Source organism: Ranitomeya imitator, chromosome 1 (assembly GCF_032444005.1).
Source record: "Ranitomeya imitator isolate aRanImi1 chromosome 1, aRanImi1.pri, whole genome shotgun sequence".
NCBI classification, from domain to species: Eukaryota; Metazoa; Chordata; class Amphibia; order Anura; family Dendrobatidae; genus Ranitomeya; species Ranitomeya imitator.
Genome location: NC_091282.1, coordinates 630,916,866 through 630,932,603, shown reverse-complemented (window position 1 = coordinate 630,932,603; position 15,738 = coordinate 630,916,866).

Sequence of the window (15,738 nt, the reverse complement as noted above, 5' to 3'; positions counted from 1 at the left end):
GTATACCCCAAATTTGCTTTTACAGGAAATAAAATTCCGAACTGTGTGGGAAATTGAACCAATCTGTAAAGGATTTTTCAATGTATGTAGATCGCAGAAATTGCAGTTGCCGCATTTATGATTCCCTTGTGGGGTGTTCTTTGTTAACCAATTATTACTTGGTGGCAACATTCTATTATGAACCAAAATATCTGACAGGTCCTGAGCACGCCTGTATACAAATCGCGGAGTATTTGCATATATATCCGCCAGATCTTTATCTGCCTGTAATACATGCCAATTCTTACGAATTGCTGATTGTATTACATTATCCATAATGCTGTGCTTAAAATAAAAAGAGAATATTTCCCCAGAACTGGTAACTCCATTTTTACCCTGCGTTTTCTTTTTTCTTTTCAAGATGTCCATTTGGGACATTTTTTCAATGCGGCCTTCAGCCTCATCTAGTAGGGATAACGGATACCCTCTTTTTAGAAAACGCAATTTAAAATCATCGATCTGGTTTTTAAAAATCTCGTGATTGTTATTCATTTTACGCAATCTTACCATCTGGCTGTACTGCAATCCTCTTTTTGTATGCGCAGGATGTGCTCTTTTATAATGCAACATATTATTAGTCACTGTAGGTTCTCTATGTATCTTTGTTATATCCTTACCCTCAATGTCTACCTTCACATCTAAGTATTCAAGGCTATTGGCCCCAAAGCATGGTTAAATTCAAATAATCAACAAAACCATTGAATTCTTCCCTTGTACCATCCCATATTATAAAAATATCATCCACGAATCTCAGGTATAAACGTATACAGTATGCTTCAAGAAGGGATTAGATATATTAGGTATGAATGTCCCTTTGTAGACTGCTTGAAATAAATTTGCATACACACATGCAGTACCAACTTTCTGCTCATACTACTTGTCCATAAATTTGAAGGCATTATGAGGCAGAATAAAATTTAAACCCTCCAAAATAAAAGAAGTTAAATCCGGGTCCATGTTCGTATTTTTTAAAATTTTATGGGTACAGTAGCTTCAATGCCTCTATTTTGCGAGATATGGGTATAGAGATTTACCACATCTATCGATGCCAATGGAAAACTGATTTGCCAATCAATTTCTTTAAGAGCCAGGACGAAATCTCCAGAATCTCTAATAAATGAAGGAACAGATGATACAAGGGGTTTTAATAACCAATCAATATATTGGGATAGGGGTTCTGTTAACGAGTTAATACCGGATACTATCGGTCGTCCTGGTGGTTTTTCAATAGATTTGTGGATTTTTGGTATACAATACCAATGTGGAAACTGTGGAAACTCGGGGTGTAAATGTTCTGCTCTCTTTTTTGATAATAACCCTTTTCGGCATATTTTCTCAATAAAGTTCTCAATTTCATTTTATATTTCTGCGTGGGGTTGTGTTCTAATGGATAATATGTAACCCGATCATTTAGTTGTGTAAGGGCTTCATTAATATACTAATCACGATCTAAAATTACTAGGTAACCCCCTTTATCCGCCCTCCTTACAACTATGTCATCCTATTTTCTCAGTTCCCCCAATGCTGTTAATTCACTATTAGACAAATTTTTATTAGGTGTACGGAAAAAAATGGCTTCTACAACTTTAATAACCAAATCTTGGAAAAGATCAATAATGTTTCCTGGAGAAATTGGGGGCATATATTTTGAAGATATTCCTCCTCTAAAATTTTTGTCTGAGGGAGTTGGTAAATCATCTGCATTGTTGGTCTGGGCTAGGGGGGGAATCATTATTACCCATTAATAGTAAGGTGACATCAGAATCTGTTGCATTTATAGGAGGATATACCATAAAACCCAGTGTACCAATAGAAATCTTATTCTCTGTTACAGATTGAGAAGGTATATACTGTATACATCCCTACAAAAATGTTTTTACAAATGAAGTTTTCTCACACATTTAAAAAGTTCAATTTTAAAGTCTGTTAAATCCAATTCTTCATTGCTGTCAATGTTCTGCTCGATAAATTCGGAATTTGAAGATTGTCCTTTTCAGGTGCTACCTCTTCCAGGACACTTGTTTGCGTTTTTTCCAGGGATTTACGTTTTCTAAGAAGGAACATAAACCAGCTCACCCGTGATACTGCAACCAAACCTCGGGAGCACGGACCCGCTGTGTCCAGGCGTACAAGATCCAAGAAAAGAAAGGAATGTCCAGCTTCACCGAGTCCATAAAAAAGCGTTTTCTTTATTAACAAACTTTTGACATGGAGGATACAGACTTCAGCACAACCATATGGGTAAGAATCTCAACGCGTTTCTGGAGACTAGGCTCCCTTAATCATGACCATTTACGTTTTCTACCCCCTCATCTGATCTTCTTCCTAAAGGGGCTGATGGTGCTGCCTTTATAGGAGAATTATGCTGGTCTTCACCTGTTTCTTCAGCTGCACTTGACTCAGAATCAGTGATCCAGCCATCCTGATTAGATTTTTTATAATTCTTTTTCCCTTTGGAGGTACGGCCTTTGTTGAAAAATGGTCGTTTTTTGGTTTTATTCCAGGAAAATATCTGGTACATATCAAAATAATTTTTGTCTCTTGAAAATTTTTCTTTCTTGTTCTGTTTGAATTCCATTTGCAATAGTGTTAATTTCCTCTCTAATTTATTTAATTTTTTTTGTATGTGACTCTCAGACGTGTTGATAATTCTAACTTAGATTTTTCTAGTTGATCACATAAAGTCATATATTCTTTTTCATTTTAGGAAGTAAAAGCAGAAGGCTTCGTGAGCATTGTAGGTGTATTTTTTCCCGTTCTTCTTGAAAGGCCGAATCATCCTGAAATTGGAAAATTTCTTTAAAGACTCGCAGTCCTCTATGAGCCCATTCACAATCTATGTAGGATTTTAAAGATTTGATGGTCCAGAATAATTGCATCTCAGTTTCAGCCAGGGAGTAAATTTTAGTTTCCAAGGTTTTTGTTCTTATTATCTGAAGTTCGTCTTTCAGGTTACAGTCTGCAAAGAATTCCACCGCACCCTCTCGACCTGCCAATAATCCCTGCATGCCCATAGCTGCATTATCAGTTGAATCCATATTATCATCCATAATAATATATGTAGTCTTATAACAAGCTGGTGTGTGTCAATTTAAGAAAACCTGTGCTCAGTTAAAAAAACAAATAAATGTCCACAATTGAAGAGGTTGAGGTTATATTCTGTTGTTTAAGTGTTCCCTTTATTTTTTGAGTACTGTATATAGACCGTTATATATGTTTTCACGAATATTTGAGGCCATGGATCCATTATATGTCCATTTTGCAAGCCAGCATGAAAATGTCACCATACGGATGATATACGGATGTCACACGGATACTTTGAGGAAAAATCGCATCCTCGCATTGCACACGGATGACATACAGATCACTGTTCGGGAACATTTGTGCGATTCTAGGCTGTGAAAAATGGACTGATTTTTTATATGTTCTGTGTGACACCAGCCTAAGGCATCACAATGTGTCTTCACAAACAATCAGAAGATGTTTACACATTGGGCTACAAATCCGATGTCTAGCTACTGGTGATCCACTGAGCTATCGCTAATGCTTTCTAAGTGAAAAGCAAGATGGGAAACGGGAATGGAGGTGGGAAGGAGGTCTTTCAGCTTCTGTGTTGAGTCCCACTTTTCTCTTGGACACAATGATATCAGGAGGTTGGTCTAGAGACAGTGTGGGCAAAGCCAAGCTTTCACAAGGCAACATCACAATAGATTTTCTTTCAGGATTAAGGTGTAGGGTTGTATAATATGCAGTAACTGGACTCTTATAACCCCCATTCCAGGTACACCTAGTGCTCAAGTTACATTTATTTGGCAGAACCAGTGGTTCGACTATTCCTCCAAAGTATCTCAGGATCCATTTCTCAACTCAGCAATGCCAGGCCGTATGACGCTTGTGCTACTGTGAGCAGCTTGTATTGTCTACTCTAGACAATGGCCTGCAGCATCTCTGAACTTGTCTCCCATTGAGCACATGTGCCTGCAGGTTGCGGGATGCAGTATCAGACAGGAGGCAGAGCAAGGGTTAAAGTTAACTTTACTGATACAGGGTATACTCCACGCAGGGAGGGGAAAGTAGAGGCAGGGGTATGGCAGGTGATAGGAGCACAATAGGTGTGCTGGGAGACATAATGAGAGCAAAAATATAACAACTGTTCATTAAGGGTAAACTTATCAGTCTGACGGCTTCCTTAGTGTAGAGTCTTAGGCTCTAACAGTGGAGCCAATGCGGTCACCATGTGATGAATTCGGAGTTGCAGGCATTGATGATCCAGTTCTCGGTGATGGTGATGGGTCCTTGACATCTTGCATGGGGTTCTGCGTCCTGGATGTGGGTTGAGGGTTAAGAGCGGTCTCCGACACTGCCGGGGCTGAAGCTCGGCAGAAATAGGCGGGTGAGAAAGGGTACAGTTCTCTGGAAGTCACCCTGGGTTTCTTGGGCTGCACACGTGCGTTATTTACTGGCCTGTAGCGTTGGGTACCTGGGGTAGTGGGATCTGACGGGAAAAATACAGTTCTCTGGTTACAGTCTCTGTAAGTGGTAGCAGGGATAACATAGCATGGGCCTGCACTGCTCCGGTGCACAGAGGACGGAGCACCAAACTTACCCTGCTGAGCGCTGCGTGCTCCCGCCAAGTCTCTCTTCCTTTTTGTGCACTCTCTCCTTTTTATCCTAGCTAAGCCCCCTGCTGTCCAGTGCAAAGGTCAGCCCGGGTCTCTCTTTCCCCCAGACAACAAAGGTGACAGTTCCGACACTTCCGGACCCGGCTCAAGAAAGGTACCCCTGGTCCGGTGCCTCTTCTTTCACTCCCCTTCTCGCCACTCCACAGGCGAGAATTATTGTAGTTTGTATTGACATTCTTTTGTTCCTTGAACGATTTGTTGCCAAATAAATTGGTCTTGTTCGTATCTGTTGGGGGGTATTCTGGCTGTTGCCCGTTCAGAGCGCCTTAAGTCAGAAGGAGCAGTCAAATCAGGTTGAGTTGTCGAGTCGGGCTGAACAGATGAGAGTTGGGACGCTCCCATTTCCAACGGAGCAACCAGTTCAGCAACTTCAGGAATCTCAGCTTCAGGAACTTGTCCCTCTCTCGGATATACAGGCCAGAGATCAGGCAACTCTTCTTCTTCATAAACAGCAACGGCTGGAGGGATCATTTCAGGAGCAATTTTCCCTTCTTGAATTTGGTCAGGATCTTTCAACAAACAAGGATGTAGCATATTGCGGTGAACTACTCGAGTGGGAGCATTTTCTTCCCCTTCAGGATGAATTTCATAGATGGGCCCTTCCTGACTCATTCTCTGCTTCAACCGATACGGGATTTTTTCCTACCAATACTCCAGTTTGTCCCTAGGACACTTATCTCGGACCAACACTCGGTCCCCGGCTTGAAGAGCTGTCCCTCACAGAGGAGCTGTCTCTGAATGCGCAAATTCCCAAAAATTAGTCTGAACCAGGCGATGCAGTGTCTGCAGATGATGATGATGTTCTCGGACCCAGGTGGATACCCCAGTCCGTAGGTAGTCCTCCTCCAGATCCAACTCCAACTCGGTGTTCTCCCTTCCTGGTCGGCTGAACAGCAGGGTACATGGGGTGTAACCTGTGGTGCGATGTACTCGGTTGTTATACACCTGTGGCGCCCCTGAGGGTTTAGTCACCACAGAGGAACTGCACCTTATTTAGAGGTGTGGTACTCCACTCTCAGGTAAGGAGGGGGCACTACCCAGAACCCAAACACTCGCATCCAACACCAGAACTCCCAGGCGCAGGGAGGGACTAGGTAGAGGGTTTGGGTGGAGAGAGTAGAGTTGTCATAGAAACAAGAGGGAGGAGTGAGTTAGGGAGTTGGACAGTTGGACCTGGGGACTTGAGCAGTGAGGACTGGAGCTCATCCCAGCACCAGAGGATAGAGAGAGAGAAGTTCCAGAGAGTGAGAGAGGAAGAAAAGGGTCCTAGGAGCATGGGTAGTAAGCAATCCACCCATGGGGCCCATAACCACACCGACTGTAGTTGGGTGGAGGGACCAGGTTGCAGATGGGGAACTGGCCCCCAAGACTAGTGGAGAACTACAAGGCTCAACTAGCAAGCTGGAGGTTGTGGTATCTGTATGTGCAACAGCCACATCCACACATATTCACTGAAAAGGCAGCCATACAGGATCAAGGAGAACAAGAGGATGTCACCCAACAAGATCAGGGCTGCTGGCTTGGGACACTGTGTGCGAAGGTGTAGGCAGGAGAGGTGGGAGCCAGCGCAGTGAGATGGCCAGGAAAGGAACATAAGAAGGGGGTTCTGGCAAAGTGTACCCCGAAGTATCTGAGAGCTGACTGATCCTCAGACCCGAGGGACACAGCACCTGGATGGGGATTGCATAAAGAACTGTAAGTAAAGTGTGGAAACTGCATCATGCTGTGTCCTCTGAACTATTGCTGCACCACCTGCCCTGCACCACAACAACAACCATCACATTTTACACCATCACTGCCCTGGGGCCTACCCATGGAGAGTTGTAACAACTCTGCTACATCACCATTGGCCATAGCGGTCCCCTTTAAGCAGCGTCAGCTATCTCCTCACTGCAGAATACCACGGGTGGCGTCACAAACAATCTCCCAATAAACTCTATTCTCATTTCAATTGGACTTTTATTGGACGCCCAGGGCCATGGAATTGGTCACTGCTGCCCTGACCACCCCTTTAAGAACCATCGGACCTGGTTCCGAGTACCCTACGGTCCTAGCTGGTGCTCCACACCCAAACTAACTCAGCTACAAATTCAGGCCATCAGGCTTTTCAGTCTTCCTCTATTGTCCTCAACATTTGGATAAGAGTCTGACTGAACCATTCACAGGCTCCATTCCCCTGAGGGTGATAAGGTGTAGTCCGAGATCTTTCAATCTGATACAGACGATGCAGTTCCTCCATTACTCGCCCTAAAAACAGGCTTCTTGATCAGAGTGGATTCTCTTCAGCCGCCGTACACTTGAATGAAATTCTTGCAGATGGCATGTGCTGCTGATTCAGCAGTGTGGTTACGGGTCGGAGTCACAACGGCGAACTAAGTGAAGTGGTCTGTCATTACTAGACAATGCTCATATCCTTGGTGGGCTGGATAATCTATCATCAATACTTTGAGAGGAGCAGAAGTCACGATGGTCTGTGTGGGAGCTCTCTGCTCCAGAGGCTTTCGCAGCTTCTACTTTGCTGACAGACCTCTTCCACCATGGCTTTCAGGCGAGGATGGTAAACTAGTTTTGCAGCCACTGAAAAGTCTTCTCTTGACCGAAGTGAGCTCCTCTCTCGTGTGCTTCTGTGTCCACCTTAGGCAGCAGTGCCTCGGGGATCACCACCTGCCAGGTGACATCTAGTTCCCATTGTAACTGACTCTTTCGGTACAATAGTCCATTCTTCAGTTGAAGCCTTTCCCACTGTCGAAGGATCTGCAGAGTCCTGGGGGACAGGGCATCTCTCTCTTTTTGACTGGGAAGTTGTTTCAGAGTTACCCACTGTCTCATTTGAGCAAGTTCTCCATCTTCTTGTAACCGGACCCAATCATCACGGGACCGCCCCAGTATGCATTCCCGAGTAACTGTCTGTACCTGTTCCTGCGTAGCTGCCAATGCCGAGGCAGAATCTCGGAACTCAGGGTCCAGTGCAACGGTTGGTCCGGGTCTTTAAGCTTTCCACCAGACAACAAATGTGACAGTCCCGACCCACCCGACGCAAGAAAGGTACCCCAGGTCCGGTGCCTCTTCTTACACACATCTCGGACATCACCAATCAGCAATGCCAGCCAGCAGCTTATCTTGATGATTTGCCCAAATGCATTTAGCATGGCAGAACTTTCCTCAGACAACCATTAATAACATCATTGACATCAGCTGAGGCATGTAATTGCAGCGATGTCTGCACATGCTGCTTGTACCTGATTCTGAATAAACTGAGATGTTTTCAATATTTTGTTTACATTTTTTTAATAATTTGCATACCATTAACATGAGAGCCACAGCTCCCAGGGTTTCCTTCTATCAGCCACAAAATACTAACTTGACGGACGAATTCCTGCAAATCGTGTTAGTTATTATATAGCAGCCCAGTTTTTCTTATTAACAAATAGATGGAAGCATGTGTTAAGCAACCTGAGTATCAAAAATAGTCACCTCGTAATGGTCCAGTTTCTTTTCAGGGAAAGAACCTATCCAGACAGCACAAGTCATCCATTGTACCTTCTCTTCTCATGAATGAAGTTTGGGTTGAGGAGCATCCTTAGACTAAGGACTCTAGTACCTAGTTGAATGTTTCATAGTCTTCTCATGCTTTAGTAAAATTGGAACAAGAATACACAGGGACTGTTTGATAGTTTGATTGCCTGGAGCAGCAACCAATCCAAGATGTTAGTGCAGAAGCCTACAAAGGAAGGTGGCTAGATGAACTGGGAATACAGAAGTAGAAGTTGCAAAGCGGGCTAAGGTCACATTGGCCAGTGTGCCATACTATGGAATAACCAGGAACTTCATCAAGTTGGAATGGAGTGGGAATAAAGAGATATTTGTAGAGTAACCAGGACCGAAGTCAGAACCAATGAAGGTTCAGATTCTGAGAAATTGAGGAAGAAGCGCACCAGAAAAAAGAGAGATTCTCTATGACTTGATAAAAGCCTACGCTGCCTAAAAAATGTGATTTTCCTGCACACATAAAGTTACTAAAAGGTGGACATCTGATGTCCTGGTTCCTGGATTACTCTGTATCTCTACATCCCCCTGACGAAGGCATGCTGCTGAAACGCGCGTAGGGGAAGTGGCACCATGGCATGATGAGGTAAGAAATGTTTATTACATTCATTACATCAATGAGGATACTATGGTTTTCACATCTATGCTCCAGTGTTCTTACCAATGTGTATTGCAGGCACTTTAGCCGTAATTTTGAGAGTTACTATATGATTTTTTTCTAGTCTCTGGGTGCAAGTTTTATTTATGTTGGTACTTGTTTGTGTATTTTCAATCTTTGACTTTGTTGTTTATTAGCATTACATCTTGCTCTTGCCTGTCATCTGGTGGTGCCACTTACTTTATTTGGCTCATCACCTTGCACTATATTGGCACTTTTTTAACATTGTTTGTCTTTTAAATTATTTCTAATAAAATGTTGTTATTGTTCATCTTACGCCTCTTCTTATATGCTATCGCTATATCCTTGCGGAGTCTTACACCAAGTGTCCACAGACAACAGAGTGGGGCACGGGACTCATCTATTGCAAGTATGTAGGTTGAGATGCTGTAAGAAATCGTCTCAAATAGTGGTCCTTGAGTTTAGTTAGCTAGATAATTCATGTGAGTTATTACAGAACTATGTTGTTTTCTTGTTGGAGATATCTCCAACCAACCATTAGAGAAAACAAGCCAAGAAGAAGACCAACTTAATGTTGGTCTTAATTTCACAGTTTTATGCAGTTTGGTCAATTTCCATCACTGTTGCTGGCTTAACACAGTATAGTAACATGTAAAAAGGATAAATTCCACAACTGTTGGTAGATGTTCAGAAAACTAGTGCTTTTTGAGGATTTTTTTTTCAAGCAGCTATTTTTCCTTTTAATGCCCCCAGTAAGCTGTTTTGAAGTGCTGCTTATTTTAAGAATTACTAGCTTCACAGAATCACTTTAAAGAAGGCTCCCGGGAAGCTTTTATTTGCATGCAGAAATTAAGAAAAGATGTGTTTTTATTTTTTCAGTTTGATTATTTTTTTTCAGCTTTTTTTGCAGATGTCTTAAGCAGCTGTGTATTATACTGGTGGAAAATCATAATTATAACCAAAATAAAGAGACATTTAAGAAGACCTGAATGCGATTAGTTTCAGAGCTCGGAAAACAATGACGAGGTGATCAGTGTTGTTGTACTTTTTTTTATGGTATATCGCTTCTCAATAGAGCTTATCAATGTAGGCTTAGATGATTAAAGCACATGGCTATGGGCCAGGGGGTAGGGAGGCAAATGCCTCCCCGGGCCACTCACCCAGCAGCTGAACAGGGCCGGCCGCTCATAGTAAACTGTGCGCGGCCGTGTCTGCTTGCTGTAGGTACTGTGATGTGGCTAGCAGCAGGGTTGCGTCTAAATCGAGTTGATTTTTTGTAATTCTCATTTTAGCCACTCCGATCTAGATGGCTGGACTGAAAGAGGCTTTGCCCCTTCCGGCGACATCATTCCCTCAAATAATCAACTCCTATCTAGTTGCTACCCTGCGGTGCCAGGAATCTGGACAAAGTCAGTATAAACTTCATTATTTTTTAATATGAACCGACTATGGGACCATATATATGGGGGTACTAGGGCCATCATATATATATATATATATATATATATATATATATATATATATGTACATATATATATATATATATATATATATATATATATATATACTGCATGTATATATAGTATGATGGCCCCAGTTCTCCCCTATGTATAGTGTGATGGACCCAGTTCTCCCCATATATATAGTATGATGACCCCAGCTCTCCCCATATATATAGTATGATGGCCTCAGTTCCCCCATATAGTATGATGGCCCTAGTTTCCCTATACATATATATATATATATATATATATATATATATATATATATATATATATACTAGATGGTAGCCCGATTCTAACGCATCGGGTATTCTAGAATATGTATGTAGTTTAATTATGAAGATTTTAGAATAATATATTGAATACACAGGATTGTTCGCAGCCGGCCATGTAGTATATAGCACAGCCACGTAGTATATAACAGCCCACGTAGTAAATAGCACAGCCACGTAGTAAATAGCACAGCCACGTAGTATATTGCATAGCCACGTAGTATATTGCACAGACACGTAGTATACAGCACAGCCACGTAGTATATAGCACGGCCCATGAAGTATATAGCACAGCCCACGCAGTATATAACACAGCCACGTAGTATATAACACAGCTCACAGAGTATATAGCACAGCCCACGGAGTATATAACACAGCCACGTAGTATGTAGCACAGCCCACGGAGTGCATAGCAGCCCACATAGCATATAACACAGCCACCTAGTATATAACAGCCCACACACGCAGTATGTAACACAGGCCACGTAGTGTATAACACAGGCCACGTAGTGTATAACACAGGCTAGGTAGTTTATAACACAGGCCACGTAGTGTAATAATGGAGACAACTTTACAGAACAGTTCTTCCACCATGGTGCCGCCATCCCCTCTACACGTACATGTCCCGCCGGCTCCCGGGCTGGGGTCTCGCACAGACCGGCATCTGTCAGCAGCAGCAGTCAGGCCGTACAGCGCCGGCAGCACTGGGCACCATGCTCGCAGTGGGGACTGAGGCGCCTCACCTTGGCCGCACTGCTCCTTCTCCTCCCACGTTACCTTCCTCCTTCCCAGGCTCACAGCCTCGGCTCCCGATGGGATTCACGCCACCTTCCCGGCACCCTCTTGTTTTTCCTTGTCTCACTCTCGTGAGATGATGACGTCATCATCTTGCAAGATCGCAATACATGGAGCGGTGACCGGGGCGTCACGAGGAACGGGAAAGGCAGGCGGCAGGCGCGAGCGCATCATCGGACGACGAAGGGTGAGAATAGCAGGTTTTTTGTTTTTTTATTATTTTTAACATTAGATGTTTTTACTATTGATGCCGCATAGGCAGCATCAATAGTAAAAAGTTGGGGACACACAGGGTTAATAGCAGTGGTTACGGAGTGCTTTACCCGCGGCATAACGTGGTCCGTTACCGCCAGCATTAACCCTGTGTGAGCGGTGACTGGAGGGGAGTATGCGGGCGCCGGGCACTGACTGCGGGGAGTAAGGAGCGGCCATTTTCTTCCGGACTGTGCCCGTCGCTGATTGGTCGTGGCTGTTTTGCCGCGAGCAATCAGCGACTTGGATTTCCATGACAGACAGAGGCCGCAACCAATGAATATCCATGACTGACAGACAGACAGACAGAAGGACGGACAGAAAGACGGAAGTGACCCTTAGACAATTATATAGTAGATATATATATATGTATATATATATATATATATATATACTGCTAAAAAAAAGGGAACACTAAAATCCCACATCCTAGATATCACTGAATGAAATATTTCAGTTGTAAACCTTTATTCATTACATAGTGAAATATGTTGAGATCAATAAAACCTAAAAATGATCAACGTAAATCACAAATAATATCCCACGGAGGTCTGGAGTTGGAATGATGCTCAAAATCAAAGTGGAAATTTCAGTTACAGGCTGATCCAATGTCAGTGGAAATACCTCAAGACAGGGAAATGATGCTCAGTAGTGTGTGTGGCCTCCATGTGCCTGTATGACCTCCCTACAATTCCTGGGCATGCTCCTGATGAGGCGGCAGATGGTCTCCTGAGGGATCTCCTCCCAGACCTGGGCTAAAGCATCCGCCAACTCTTTGACAGTCTGAGGTGCAACATGACATTGGTGGATGGTGCGAGACATGATGTCCCAGATGTGCTGAATCTGATTCAGGTCTGGGGAACGGGCAGGCCAGTCCATAGCTTCAATGCCTTCATTTTGCAGGATTTGCTGACACACTCCAGCCACATGAGGTCTGGCATTGTCCTGCATTAGGAGGAACCCAGGGCCAACCGCACCAGCATACTGTATAGTCTCACAAGGGGTCTGAGGATCTCATCTCGGTACCTAATGGCAGTCAGGCTACCTCTGGCGACCACATGTAGGGCTGTGCGGCATTCCAAAGAAATGCCACCCTACCCCATTACTGACCCATTGCCAAATCGGTCATGCTGAAGGATGTTGCACGCAGATCGCTCTCCACGGCATCTCCAGACTCTGTCACATCTGTCACATGTGCTCAGTGTGAACCTGCTTTCATCTGTGAAGAGCACAGGTCTGGAGATTGAGCTGCCAATGACCGGGTTTTGATGTGGTGGACTCTAAATTTTTGCCTGAGCTGTACATGGGGAAGTGAGGACCTTCATAATATATATAGGGGGCAGTGGGGACATGATATTGTAAATAGGGGTTATGTAGCCATTTTACTATATATAGGTAGCTCTAGGGTCCTCAATGTATAATAAAGGGATTTGGGGACCATCAAATTGTGTATTGGGGACTGTAGGACCATCATTCTGTATATACAGAGCTGTGTGGGCACTCAGAGGACATTATTTGTTATACATGGGGACAATATTAGTTTTGATAGGCGCCCTCAGGTTCCATTATTTATTTATTTTTGTTGTGGGGGGCATTTTTAAGTGGACACTCAAGGGTATTTGTTGCTGGAAGGGGGCACTTGGGATATTATATAGAATACAGGCCTTTGCACAGTAGGGGCATTAATCCCTTTACCCCCAAGGGTGGTTTGCACGTTATGGACCGGGCCAATTTTTACAATTCTGACCACTGTCCCTTTAGGAGGTTATAACTCTGGAACGCTTCAACGGATCCCGGTGATTCTGACATTGTTTTCTCGTGACATATTGTACTTCATGATAGTGCTAAAATTTCTTTGATATTACCTGCATTTATTTGTGAAAAAAATGGAAATTTGGCAAAAATTTTGAATATTTTGCAATTTACCAACTTTGAATTTTTATGTAATTAAATCACAGAGATATGTCACACAAAATACTTAATAAGTAACATTTCCCATATGTCTACTTTACATCAGCACAATTTTGGAACCAAAATTTTTTTTTGTTAGGGAGTTATAAGGGTTAAAAGTTGACCAGCAATTTCTCATTTTTACAACACCGTTTTATTTTAGGGACCACATCTTATTTGAAGTCATTTTGAGAGGTCTATATGATAGAAAATACCCAAGTTTGACACCATTCTAAAAGCTGCACCCCTCAAGGTTCTCAAAACCACATTCAAGAAGTTTATTAACCCTTCAGGTGTTTCACAGGAATTTTTGGAATGTTTAAATAAAAATTAACATTTAACTTTTTTTCACAAAAAATTTACTTCAGCTCCAATTTGTTTTACTTTACCAAGGGTTACAGGAGAAAATGGACCCCAAACCTTGTTATACAGTTTGTCCTGAGTACGCCGATACCCCATAAGTGGAGGTAAACCACTGTTTGGGCGCATGACAGAGCTTGGAAGCGAAGGAGCGCCATTTGACTTTTCAATGCAAAATTGACTGAAATTGAGATGGGATGCCATGTTGCGTTTGGAGAGCCACTGATGTGCCTAAACATTGAAACCCCCCACAAGTGACACCATTTTGGAAAGTAGACCCCCTAAGGAACTTATCTAGAGGTGTGGTGAGCACTTTGACGCACCAAGTGCTTCACAGAAGTTTATAATGCAGAACCGTAAAAATAAAAAATCATTTTTTTCACAAAAATTATATTTTCGCCCCCAATTTTTTATTTTCCCAATAGTAAGAGAAGAAATTGGAACCAAAAAGTTGTTGCACAATTTGTCCTGAGTACTCTGATACCCCATATGTGGGGGTAAACCACTGTTTGGGCGCATGGGAGAACTCAGAAGGGAAGGAGCGCCGTTTGACCTTTCAATGCAAAATTGACAGGAATTGAGATGGGACGCCATGTTGCGTTTAAAGAGCCACTGATATGCCTAAACATTGAAACCCCCCACAAGTGACACCATTTTGGAAAGTAGACCCCCTAAGGAACTTATCTAGAGGTATGATGAGCACTTTGACCCAAGCAAGTGCTTCACAGAAGTTTATAATGCAGAACCGTAAAAATAAAAAATCATTTTTTTGTCACAAAAATTATCTTTTCGCCCCCAATTTTTTATTTTCCCAATGGTAAGAGAAGAAATTGGAACCAAAAAGTTGTTGTACAATTTGTCCTGAGTACGCTGATACCACATATGTGGGGGTAAACCACTGTTTGGGCGCATGGGAGAGCTCGGAAGGGAAGGAGCGCCGTTTGACCTTTCAATGCAAAATTGACAGGAATTGAGATGGGATGCCATGTTGCGTTTGAAGAGCCACTGATGTGCCTAAACATTGAAACCCCCCACAAGTGACACCATTTTGGAAAGTAGACCCCCTAAGGAACTTATCTAGATGTGTGGTGAGCACTTTGACCCACCAAGAGCTTCACAGAAGTTTATAATGCAGAGCCGTAAAAATAAAACAAACATTTTTTCCCACAAAAATTATTTTTAGCCCCCCGTTTTGTATTTTCCCAAGGGTAACAGGAGAAATTGGACCCCAAAAGTTGTTGTGCAATTTGTCCTGAGTGCGCTGATACCCCATATGTGGGGGGAACCACCGTTTGGGCACATGGGAGGGCTCGGAAGGGAAGGAGCGCCATTTGGAATACAGACTTAGATGGAATGGTCTGCAGGTGTCACATTGCGTTTGCAGAGCCCCTAATGTACCTAAACAGTAGAAACCCCCCACAAGTGACCCCATATTGGAAACTAGACCCCCCAAGGAACTTATCTAGATGTGTTGTGAGAACTTTGAGCTCCCAAGTGTTTCACTACAGTTTCTAACGCAGAGCCGTGAAAATAAAAAATCTTTTTTTTCCCACAAAAATTATTTTTTAGCCCCCAGTTTTGTATTTTCCCAAGGGTAACAGGAGAAATTGGACCCCAAGAGTTGTTGTCCAATTTGTCCTGAGTACGCTGATACCCCATATGTTGGGGTAAGCTTCTGTTTGGGCACACGGGAGAGCTCGGAAGGGAAGGAGCACTGTTTT